Source organism: Saccopteryx leptura, chromosome 3, assembly GCF_036850995.1.
Source record: "Saccopteryx leptura isolate mSacLep1 chromosome 3, mSacLep1_pri_phased_curated, whole genome shotgun sequence".
NCBI classification, from domain to species: domain Eukaryota; kingdom Metazoa; phylum Chordata; class Mammalia; order Chiroptera; family Emballonuridae; genus Saccopteryx; species Saccopteryx leptura.
Window position 1 is genome coordinate 66,539,721 of NC_089505.1, and position 12,826 is coordinate 66,552,546.

Consider the following 12,826-nt stretch of genomic DNA (forward strand, 5'->3'; position numbering starts at 1 on the left):
TTGACGTGTTAACTCAACCTGTGGGGCCTACATACCTTCTCATAGCATACCTCTATACACAATTGGACACCACCATCAAAGGCTGGCAGCCCTGCCTGTGGGCACTGGGTGAGGCACCAAACTCACCAAGGAGGCTATTAAGCTCGCCCTTTCCCAACCCATCACTGTCTTCTCCTCCCACAGGCTCGCCGACCTCCTTTTGCACAAATCTCTCTTTCTCTATTAGGTCCTTTCCGACTACAAGAATTTCACCTCCTGTTCATCGAAAACCCTTCAGTCACTCTTTTGCCCTCTCCCTAGCTCAACCCAGCCACTCTACTGCCAGCTCCAACGACACTTCCAGAACCCACCCACTCTTGCACAGAGCTAATAGATTTCCTCAACAGACCCCCAAGAAGAATTATCAGATTCTCCTTTAAAAGATCCAGATCTAATACTCTTTATAGATGGGAGCTGTGTACAGGGACCCAACAGACAATGATGGGTGGCCTACGAAGTGGTCACCACCTCCTCCACCCTAGAAGCCCAACAGCTGCCAGAGAGCACCACCTCCCAGAAAGCAGAGCTAATTGCCCTCACGCAGGCACTCACTCTGGCCCAGGGAAAACGCGTAACTATATATACTGACTCTAAATATGCTTTTCTTATCACCCACAGCCACTCTGCCCTCTGGAAGGAAAGGGGCTTCCCCATAATCAATGCTACCCTCATTTCTAAACTTTTGCAGGCATTACAGCTTCCCACTGAGGTGGCTTGTGGTACATTGTAGGGGCCATCAAACCTCTCAGGACCCGGTGGCCTTGGGAAATGCTCTGGCCGACGCGACAGCTCGAAACCTCACCCTGGGGACCTCCCCCACTCCTCTCATGTTTCTCTCCACCTCCTCGAAACTTCCTACACTCCTGAGAAAGAACAGACCCTCCTCAGAAAGGGTGGGATGTGTGCAACCAGGGATGGATATTTCTCGGAGATAGAATTGCCTTACCAAAAGGACAGGCTGAAACTCTCCTTTCTGATATCCACTGTTCCTTACACATAGGACCAAAAGCTCTCTATCAGTTCTTGCAACCACTCTTTTTCTTCCCAGGCCTCCAGCAGACTATCAAAAAGGTACACGCGGCATGCACTATCTGTTCCAAAGCCTCTACACAAGGGGGACTCCACCCCCGCTTCCCCACTCATCAACTGAGGGGGCACGTGCCAGGCCAGAATTGACAAATTGACTTCACTCTTATGCCCCCTCACAAAAAACTTTGTTATCTCTTAACTTTTGTTAATACCTTTTCAGGATGGATAGAAGCCTTTCCCACCTCTTGAGAAATGGCAGACACCGTTGCCTCCATTCTTATTGAAAACATCATCCTGTGGTTTGGACTGCTGACTACCATCCAGTCAGACAACGGCCCAGCCTTCATTGCCCAAATAGTCCAGTAGGTCACCACCTCTCTCAACATCACCTGGAAACTCCACTACCCTATCACCCTCAATCATCGGGTAAGGTGGAAAGGGCCCATAGAATCCTGAAGGGTCAGCTAACCAAACTTTCCATCAAGACCAGACTCTCCTGGCCAAACTTCCTCCCCCTGGCACTCACCAGAATCAGAGCAACCCCGCAAAACCCCACTGGACTCAGCCCCTTTGGGCTGGTTTACAGTAGAACATTCCTAATCAACCACAACTTACCTGTCAAACCCCCTCCCCTTGCCACATACCTCCCCTTTCTGTCTTTACTCCGCCATCTTCTCAGGGAACACGCGGACCGACCCTTCCTCCCATAGGGGGTCCAGATGAAGCACACCCAGCAGTCCCCCTCCAACCAGGAGACAAGGTTCTTCTGAGGGAGCTCCAGCCCGGCTCCCTATAGCCCAGGTGGACGGGACCCCTTATGGTAATATTGACTGCTCCTACCGCAGCCAGGCTCCTAGGGCAAACACCTTGGTACCATGTCTCTCGCCTCAAGCTTGCCCCCATGCAGGACCACTGGCAGTTGGAACCACTGGGCCCCACCCATCTCCGACTCACCAAAAGGTTGGGACCTGCAGATCCTCCTGTTACTCCTGTCCCTCTGTTGTAGTAATATAAGGTTATACTAATTAAATATATAGGAATATAAAAACATGGAAGATATATAAAAGTAATTAAAAGGATATTAAAAATAATTATTAAAATTAAGTAAAGTTATGCCAATTGGATAGGAATTAATATAGTGGCTTAGTGCCATGACTCTGTAATGTGATAAACAGACTCTGACTTACAAGCAGAGCCCAGTTAGTATGTGTGTGAAGTTATACATAGATAAGAAGTGGCTTGGTGTTATTTACATTAACTTTGTAAATTAATGAAAATAAGGACATCTTAAAAAGTGGTTTAATGTAAACATTTCAGTAGATTGACATAAAGGTGGTTCCCTGCAAGGAACTCCCAAAAAGGTGGTTTGAGGTGATAATCCTGTAGATTGACACCTGTTAGAAGGCATTGGCCAGAAAGGGTACTAAAGCTGAGGGGCCTCCTGCTGCAGTAGTTGCCTAGACTCCACCATTGATGTGGACTGTCTCCACGTGGCTCTGAGCTCTGACCAAAGCCAGCCGAGAGGAGCACGCCAACGGGGTCCCCTTAAGCTGTACCCAGGCACGCCAAAAGGATTTGTGAGTAATAAATTGCCTCTGTGATTATTGCAACTAAGTTGTGTGTCGGTCGTGTCTTTCCTCCGGTGGCATTTAACAGTAGTATCCTCACAGCTGCCTCAAGAGTAGTCTCAAAGATGCTGCCAGCCCTGCTAATAAGCAGGAGTGTCCCACTGTACAAGGAAGTCAAATCAGGGACGCCTGATCGATGTAGAGCCTGGGCTCTACTGGGACATCCTCCCACCGGGAACCTGCTGCCAGAGTGAATTAAATCAGGGAGCAATGCTGTTACTATATCAATGAGACTGGCCTGGTGGAAGAAAACATTAGTGTCCTCAACTGTCTGCAAGAGAAACTGCACAAGGATCTCTCTTCCTACAACCGCTTAACTCCTGGTGGCAGTCACCCATCCTCACCTGGGTTGCCCCTATCCTAGGTCCTCTTCTAATTATCAGCATATTACTCATGTTTGGTCCTCTTTTTCTTAGATTCTTACAGGGCCACATCTGCGAGGTTTCTCTTTTTTTTTTTTTTTTTTGTATTTTTCTGAAGTTGGAAACGGGGAGGCAGTCAGACAGACTCACGCATGCGCCCGACCGGGATCCACCCGGCACGCCAACCAGGGGGCGATGCTTTGCCCATCCAGGGCATCGCTCTGTTGAGACCAGAGCCACTCTAGCGCCTGGGGCAGAGGCCAAGGAGCCATCCCCAGCACCCGGGCCATCTTTTGCTCCAATGGAGCCTCGGCTGCGGGAGGGGAAGAGAGAGACAGAGAGGAAGGAGAGGGGAAGGAGAGGGGAAGGAGAGGGGAAGGGGTGGAGAAGCAGATGGGTGCCTCTCCTGTGTGCCCTGACCGGGAATCAAACCCGGGACTTTCGCATGCCAGGCCGTCGCTCTACTGCTGAGCCAACCGGCCAGGGCCTATCCGCGAGGTTTCTCAAGTCACAGTCAACCAGACGCTCCTACACCCATATAGGCGACTCCCCTCAGAGCCATCTCCTTAACCGAATGTGAGGTTGGTTGGCAATGGGGGAAGGTCACATGAGGAACCAGGTCCGGGGACTTTGGCTGAAACCGCCCACACCCATGACCGCCAAAAAAATGGCCACACCATGCCCGCCAAAAGAAAGGTCACAGGAGCATTTTGAAAAATCTGTCAGCCAATGAAATTTTGCCACGTCATATCAACCCACCACCACCTTACCAATGCTATAAATTACCCCCCCACCCCCACCCCCCCATGGGAGAAGCTCTTTGGCCCCTGTCTGGCCCCTGTCTTGCGGACTTGCGGACGGACCAGTGAACCTTGCCCCGGGATGCTCTCTAAATAAAGCTTTTGCTATTCCACACTTGGTGACTACATCCTTCTTTCTTCCTTGGCAGAAAATACCTTACAGTGATGGTTGTAAAACTCCATGAATATATTAAAAACTACTGAATTCTACAGTTTTAAGTGGGTGAATTGTATGGTGTGTAAATTCTTTTTTTTTTAAAAGATTTTATTTATTCATATTAGAGAGAGGGAGAGAGAGAGAGGGAGAGAGAGAAGGGGAGAGGAGAAGGAAGCATGAACTCCCATAAGTGCCTTGACCAGGCAAGCCCGAGGTTTTTTTGAACTGGTGACCTTAGCATTCCAGGTCGATGCTTTACCCACTGCGCCACCACGGGTCAGGTTGGTGTGTAAATTCTATCTCAGTTAAGCTGTTGAAAATTTGCTTCCGAATATGTTTTGGCAGAAGACTGTGCCGGTCTCAGTGAGGGTTTGGGCATGGGGGATGACCGAGAGGGAAGTGTCTAGAACGTTTACGAGGGTGGTTTAGATAACTGGGTAGACAGAGAAGCCTTCTGCAGACAACATTTGCAGAAATCACTTTGCATGTTTCCTAGTTCATAGGAAATGCTCCATAAATATTGATTATTGACATTTATGGTGATTCTCTTGAAACCTGAATCAGATCTATTGCTTCTCAGCTCAGAACCCTTCCGTGGCTCGCAGTAAAAACAAAGTCCTCACTGTGGTCCCAAGGCCTTATAAGATGGTCTCCTCACCCCCACTCCCTCTCTGAACCTCACCTCCTACCTTCTCTACCCCCCTGTTCACAGGCTATGGCCATACTGGCCTCTTCTAAGTTCCTCTCCTAGTCTAAGCCCGGTCCTACCTCAGGGCCTTTGGATTGGCTGTTCCCTATTCCTCAGTATCCGCATGGCTTCTCCCTCACTTCCTTTACATTGAAGCTCAAATGTCACCTCCTCGGTGAAGCCCTCCTGATTACCTTATTAACAACTACATACCCCCAACACTGCATCTCACATACAGAATTCTTCTTTTCTCTCCATCTCCACATGGCGCATTAGATCTGTTGCTTCTTTCTTTGGTTTATTGTCATTTCTCCCAGTAAAGCCCCATAAGGGCCCGCATCTGTTTCTCCTGTTCCCTGCTCTCCTCCTAGTGCCTTCTAGAGTTTCTAGCACAATAAACATTTGCTGAAGGAAGAAAAGAATTCGAGGCTACTTCCTGTTGATGCATTTGCTGATGGATTAAAGCCATGGCCCCTCCCTAGTCACTCAAATGTCACCCATTTGGCACGATTGCCAGTATTTGGGAGAATAGAGCCGGCCAAGTGTTGTGGGGATGCAGGCTGGCACCCCGATGGCTGAGCCGGGGTCACTTAATGAGAAGCTTCCAGGGAGGGTGACATTTGGGCCCAGCTGTGAGTGATCAGGGGAAAGGCTGCAGCTGGGGGTGAGAAGTGGAGAAGGGAGGACATTCAAGCCAGGAGGATGGAGGCACAAAGGCCTGGAGGTGTGAAATCGCTTGGGACATTTAGGCAACTTCCACCTGACCCGCCCACTGCCTCCTCAGCTCAGTGGCTTGTGACCAAAAGCTCACAGTCATTGCTAACTCCTCGTTCTCACACCCCCACATCCCTTTGTCAGCTGTCTTTGCTTTCAAAATATTCCCAGAGCCTGACCACTTCTCACCAGCTTTCCCTCAACACTACTGTTTGCTGGGACTAGTGCAGTAGCCTCTTTAATTGTCTACTTACTAGCCTGACCAGGTGGTGGCGCAGTGGATAGAGCGTCGAACTGGGATGTGGAAGGACCCAGGTTCGAGACCCCGAGGTTGCCAGCTTGAGCGTGGGTTCATCTGGTTTGAGCAAAAAGCTCACCAGCTTGGACCCAAGGTCGCTGGCTTGAGGAAGAGATTACTGGGTCTGCTGAAGGCCTGCGGTCAAGGCACATATGAGAAAGCAATCAAAGTACAACTAAGGTGTTGCCACGAAAAACTGATGATTGATGCTTCTCATCTCTCTCCATTCCTGTCTGTCTGTCCCTATCTATCCCTCTCTCTGACTCTGTTAAAATAAATAAATAAATAAATAAATAAATAAATAAATAAAACTGTCTTTAATTGTCTCCTTATTTGTCACACACAGCTCCCCCTCTGTCTCTGGGCAGCCAGGAAAGCCTTTTAGCTAAGGTGACCAACTTTTTTACAGTGAAAAGGAGGACAAAAACAAATGGAAGAAAACAATATAAATAAAAGAAACATTTAATTCATTGCAACAATAATACACTATAATAGCATAAATACATAATAAAAACATTTGTAATTATGCTTACGTGCCTATTAATTTTTAATAATAATTGTAAGAAAAAAGTACTCATTTAGATACTAATACATCACATCACACACAATGGATCGACTCTGCATCGATTGAATACAGACATTTACAGATTAATCTTCCAATATCAAAAAGGAGGACATGTAGGAGGACACTTTTCAAGGGAGGACGGAACTTACAAAAGAAGGACTGTCCTCCCTAAAGGAGGACGATTGGTCACCTTATTTTAGCACCTCAGTCAGGTCCTGCTTGTCTTCTGCCCCACCATCCACGGCCCAACTCTCACTTGGAAGAAAAGTCCGAGCTCTGTCCTGGCCCACAGGCCCTGAATGGTCGGCCACTCGATGCTTCTGTGCACTGTCTCCAGCCCCTCCTCAGCTCAGCCTTCCACCACGCAGGCCACTCGCTCCTATCCTTCCGACACACTGTGAGTAGCAAACTGTCCCAGGGCCTTGTGCCCACTGTTTTCCTCCAGGGAGTGCCCTGTCCCCAGATCTGCACCTGGCTGGCCTCCTTGCTTCCCGACCGCCTTCCCGGGCCTTGAGCCACCTCATTTGACTTCATTCTGGTTAGCTCTGCTGACATCAGGCTACCCAGGAAGGAGCCCTGGAGGGCCGGATCTTCGCCTATCTCATTTCCAGCCCCCCTCCCCCACCACCTGTACATAGAAGGGTTTCAGGAATTATGTGTCCAGTGATTGGAGGAGCGAGGCTGGGAGGACAGGGAGCAGTGGGCAGGAGTGAGGTTACCAGAAAGCTCTGAGCATCTACTGGGGGGCCTTGACTAGGGTGACTAGAGTTGGGGGCACACAGCCTCCTCCTCCTTTATACAATCCAAGGTCGGATGAGCTCTCCCTCTCAGAAGCACATCAACGCCTTTCCCTCCTCCCCAGCCCAGGTGTGTCTGTTTCCTTTGCCTTTTCCTCCCCTAAGCTCTGCCGGCCCTGCTTCTGCCTCTGTAGTTTGGTTCCTGAGCCCACGCAGCCCAGCTGGCTCACTTTTTCTACCTCTGTAACTTTTTGTTGTTGTTGTTGTTTGCTTGATTTCTCTTCTTCCTTTTAAAGATTTTATTTATTGATTTTAGAGAGAGAAGAGAGAGAAGGGAGAAGGAGTGGGAGGCAGTAAGCCCAAGGTTTCAGCACTCCAGTTGTTCTGGAATTTTGTTTTGTTTTTTAGAGAGAGACAGACAGACAGACAGACAGACTGAAAGGGAGAGAGATGAGAAGCATCAACTTGCAGTCGCGGTCCCAGGGCTTCGAACCAGTGACCTCAGTGTTCTAGGTCAATGCTTTATTCACTGCACCAACACAGGTCAGGCTGTAACTTTCCAAATAAACTTTCTCTTACAATTTGAAAAGAAGGAGAAGGAGAAGGAGAAGGAGAAGGAGAAGGAGAAGGAGAAGGAGAAGGAGAAGAAGAAGAAGAAGAAGAAGAAGAAGAAGAAGAAGAAGAAGAAGAAGAAGAAGAAGAAGAAGAAGAAGAAGAAGAAGAAGAAAAAATTCTGCTGTTTAGGACAAATGGATAAATACTGAGGGCATTATGCTAATCAGTCAGAGAAGTACAAACATGGTATGATCTCACTTGTATGTGGAATCTAAAAAAGCCAAACTCATAGATGTAGAGCAGGGGTAGTCAACCTTTTTATACCTACCGCCCACTTTTGTATCTCTGTTAGTAGTAAAATTTTCTAACCGCCCACCGGTTGCACAGTAATGGTGATTTATAAAGTAGGGAAGTAACTTTACTTTATAAAATTTATAAAGCAGAGTTACAGCAAGTTAAAGCATATAATAATAATTACTTACCAAGTACTTTATGTTGGATTTTCGCTGAGTTTGGCAGAATAAATCTTTATAAAACAACTTACTATAGTTAAATCTATCTTTTTATTTATACTTTGGTTACTTCGCTACCACCCACCATGAAAGCTGGAACGTCCACTAGTGGGCGGTAGGGACCAGGCTGACTAGCACTGCTGTAGAGTATAGAGGTTGGGGGTGGTGGTGGAGAATAAGGTGGTGTTGATCGAAGAGTACAAACTTCCAGATATAAGAGGAGTAAGCTCTGGGGACACATGGTGGCTATGGTTAACAATACTGCATCGTATACTTGAAAGTTGCTAAGAGTAAATCTTAAATGTTCTAATGCCTCACCACAGAAAAATGATAAATATAAATATATGAGGTGAAGAACGTTACATGTGTTAACTAACCTTACTGTGATAATCATTTTGCAATACATACATATATCAAACTATCACAATATACACCTTAACCTTACACAAGGTTAAATGTCAATTATATTTCAATAAAGTTAGAGAGGGGTAAATAAAGAAAAAAAATTGAAAGTTCACTGGGCTGTGAGAGGCTCAGGAAGGAAAATTCCATGAGCCTAAGGGTGCTGCCTCAAAGCTCATTCATTCATTCATCACTCATTCACTCAATCGCTCACTCATTCATTCATTTATCCAGCAAGCAAACAGGTCTCTATCCTGGCAGGTGAGTTAGTGTGAAGAAGGAAGCAGCAAGGATAGCAATATAACAGTATTGTACTTCACTGTTAACTGAGGTATAATTTACGCACAGTCACATGCACAGATCTTACAAGGACAATTTGGTGGCTTTTGACAAATGCACATACGTGTACAAGCACCACTCCAATTAAGATATAGATCATTTCTGTTCTCCAGAAAGTTCCCTGAGCCTCTTCCCAGTCCACCCCCACCCCCAGGCAACCATCAATCTGCATTCCTTCACCATCGATTAATTTACTTGCTGTAGAATATTGTATGAATGGAATCTTAAGTCTGTGTCTTTAATTTGCCTCCATTTGTACAGATTGGTGATTTTGAAGTATATCTGTACTGTTGAGTGTATCAATAGTTTGTTCCTTTTTTTAAAAAAAAGATTTTATTTATTGATTTTTATAAGCCTCTTATTTTATTATTATTATTATTATTTTTTTTGGTGTTTTTTTTCTGAAGCTGGAAACGGGGAGAGACAGTCAGACAGACTCCCGCATGCGCCCGACCGGGATCCACCCGGCACGCCCACCAGGGGCGACGCTCTGCCCACCAGGGGGCGATGCTCTGCCCCTCTGGGGCATCGCTCTGCCGCGACCAGAGCCACTCTAGCGCCTGGGGCAGAGGCCAAGGAGCCATCCCCAGCGCCCGGGCCATCTTTGCTCCAATGGAGCCTTGGCTGCAGGAGGGGAAGAGAGAGACAGAGAGGAAGGAGGGGGGGAGTGGAGAAGCAAATGGGCGCTTCTCCTATGTGCCTTGGCTGGGAATCGAACCCGGGTCCCCCGCACGCCAGGCCGACGCTCTACCGCTGAGCCAACCAGCCAGGGCCTATTTATTGATTTTTAGAGAGAGAAGAAGGAAGAAAGAAGTATCAACTCACAGTTGCTTCACTTTAGTTGTTCATTGATTGTTTCTCATACGTGCCTTGACCGGGCAAGCCCAGGGTTTTAGGGGTTTTTTTTGTTGTTTTTTTATAGGGACAGAGAGAGAGTCAGAGAGAGGGATAGATAGGGACAGACAGACAGGAATGGAGAGAGATGAGAAGCATCAATCATCAGTTTTTCGTGGCGACACCTTAGTTGTTCATTGATTGCTTTCTCATATGTGCCGTGACTGGGGGCTTTCAGCAGACTGAGTAACTCCTTGCTGGAGCCAGCGACCTTGGGTCCAAGCTGGTGAGCTTTTTGCTCAAGCCAGATGAGCCCGCGCTCAAGCTGGCGACCTTGGGGTCTCGAACCTGGGTCCTTCCACATCCCAGTTCGATGCTCTATCCACTGTGCCACTGCCTGGTCAGGCAAGCCCAGGGTTTTAAACCAGCAACCTCAGCATTACAGGTTGATGCTTTCTCCATTGCACCACCAGAAGCCAGGCTAGTTTGTTCCTTTTTATTGCTAAGGTGGATTCTGTTGTATGGCTGGACCACAGTTTGTTCATCCATTTCCTGTCAGGCCTTTCTCAGTTTGGGGCAATTACCAACACCTGTGGACACCTGTGGACAGGCTCTGTGTGGACCAAAGTTTTCATGACTTTTACATAAATACCTTTGAGTGGGATTGTTGAATCAGAGGGTGGTATATATCTAACTTGGTAAGAAAAGTAGCAGTATATTTTGAGGGCTTGTATCACAATGAACACTCATCAGGCATCATATGTTGTCATAGCAACCCTCAGAGACAGATATTATTATCAGCTTATCATATAGAAGAAAAAACAGAGGCACAGTGAGGTTACAGTCCTTGCAGTGAGAGGGCTGGCATTTGAACTCGGACCTGAAGGCAGTGTGCCCGAGGGCTGTGCCACCAAATCTAGCTCTGTTGCTGGTGTTTATCTAGAGGGCAAGAGACAGATGTGTAAATCGGTCTACTTTATCTGAGGCAACATCACCACCACCCAGGCCCTTTCTGGCTTTTGTTTATTTATTTCTCTTTGATCACCATTGATGTCAAAAGCCACAAAAATTGGGAGCTACCTTAGTGTTCATCAGCAGGAAAGCTGGGTATATCCATCTTGCAAAATACTATGCATCTGTTAAAAAGAAAGAACCATGGACCATCAGAGAAAGAGCATATTGTTGACTATAAAAAGCAAGCTCTGGCCTGACCTGTGGTGGCACAGTGGATAAAGCGTCGACCTGGAAATGCTGAGGTCGCCGGTTCGAAACCCTAGGCTTGCCTGGTCAAGGCACATATGGAAGTTGATGCTTTCAGCTCCTCCCCCTTTCTCTCTCTCTGTCTCTCTCTTCTCTCTAAAAATGAATAAAAAAAAATTAAAAAAAAAAGCAAGCTCTGCCTGACCAGGGTGTGGCACAGCAGATTTAAAGTTAAAACCCCAAGGTTGCTGCCTTGATTGAGTGCGTGCTCATCTGGCTTGAGCGCAGGGTTACTGGCTTGAGTGTGGCATCATAGACATGACCCCATGATTGCTGGCTTGAGCCCAAAGGTTGCTGGCTTGAAGACCAAGGTCTCTGGCTTGAGCAAGGGGTCACTCGCTCTGCTGGAGCCCCCCCCCCCCCCGTCAAGGCACATATGAGAAAGCAATGAAAGAACAACTAAGGAGCTGCAACAAAGAATTGATGCTTCTCATCTCTCTCCCTTCCTGTCTGTCTGTCCGTGTCTGTCTTTATCTCTCTCTCATTAAAAAAAAAAAAAAGCAAGCTCTGAAATGATCAGTACAGAGTGATACTATATATTTACAAAAGAAAAAATAGCAGAACAATCCAAAGCTGCTTTATAGGTATATTTTTTTTTAGTGGGATTTTAGAATATATATATTCTAAAAAATGTATGCAAGGATATAAAACAAACTTATAGTAGCAAAAATGGGAGTGGGCATGAAATGTGGTCTTTATCATTTGAATTTTTTAATATTCTGGTTATAAAAATCCCTCTTAATTTTTTTCAGCTTTATTGAGGTATAATTGGTATATAAAATATTGCACATAAATGTATACAATCTGGTAAGTTTGAATGTATGTGTACATTTGTGTTACTCTCTCTAAACCAGGTGGTAAGCCTATTCGTCACCTCCAAAAGTTTCCCAGTGTGGCCCATTGTGTTTGTGTGTGTTTTCACTTTAGTTATTTCTATTATTTGTTTTTTGGTTTTGGTGGTAAGAATACCTAACATAAGATCTACACTATTATCAGAATTTTAAGTACACAATATCACAGTGATTTTCAACCTTTTTCATCTCATGGCACACATAAACTGATTACTAAAATTTTTTGCGATATGATGAAAAAGAAAGGCATAATTTTGATTCATTCACACCAGACAGCTACTGTTGTATTGGTTGTTGTCATTTTTCTAATTTGACAATCTTAGGGAAAAGAAGTCAGTGCCCTGACTAAATAGTCAGGTATTGCATGTTTTAAAAATTCGTGTAGCAGCACCACCCCAGTTGAAAATCACCACAATACCATTTTGTTAACTATAGCTACTATGTTGTACAGTAGGTCTCTAGAACTTCTTTTTTTAAAACTTATTTTATTTTATTTATTTTTTTAAGTGAGAGGAGGGAAGATAGTGAGACAGACACCCACCTGAACCCAGACCAGGATCCACCTGGCAACCCCATCTGGGGCCAATGCTTGGATCCGTTCAGACCAATCGAGCCACTGGCTGCGAGAGGGGAAGAGAGAGAGAAGGGGGAAAAGGAGGGGGAGAGAAGCAGATGATTACTTCTCTTGTGTGCTCTGACTGGGACTTGAACCTGAGACGTCTATATGCAGGCCAACACTCTATCCACTGAGCCAGCCAGCCAGGGCTGTGTATTGATTTTAGAGCAAGTGGATGGCAGAGAGAGAGAAAGAAAAAAACATTGATCTGTTTCTGAATGTGCCCTGACTGGTGATCAAACCCACAACCTTTGTGATGCTCTAACCAAACAAGCTATTCAGCCAGGGCTGGAACTTCTTAAAAAAGAAAGTATAGAGAAGCCTCTCTATGCTTTTAATTGTTAATTTAAAAACTTAGATAATACCAAGGATGAGAATAAAAGTTTGAAGCAATGTTGCGGGCACACAGAGGTTAGGCAAATATTTCTACTGGGTCAGGG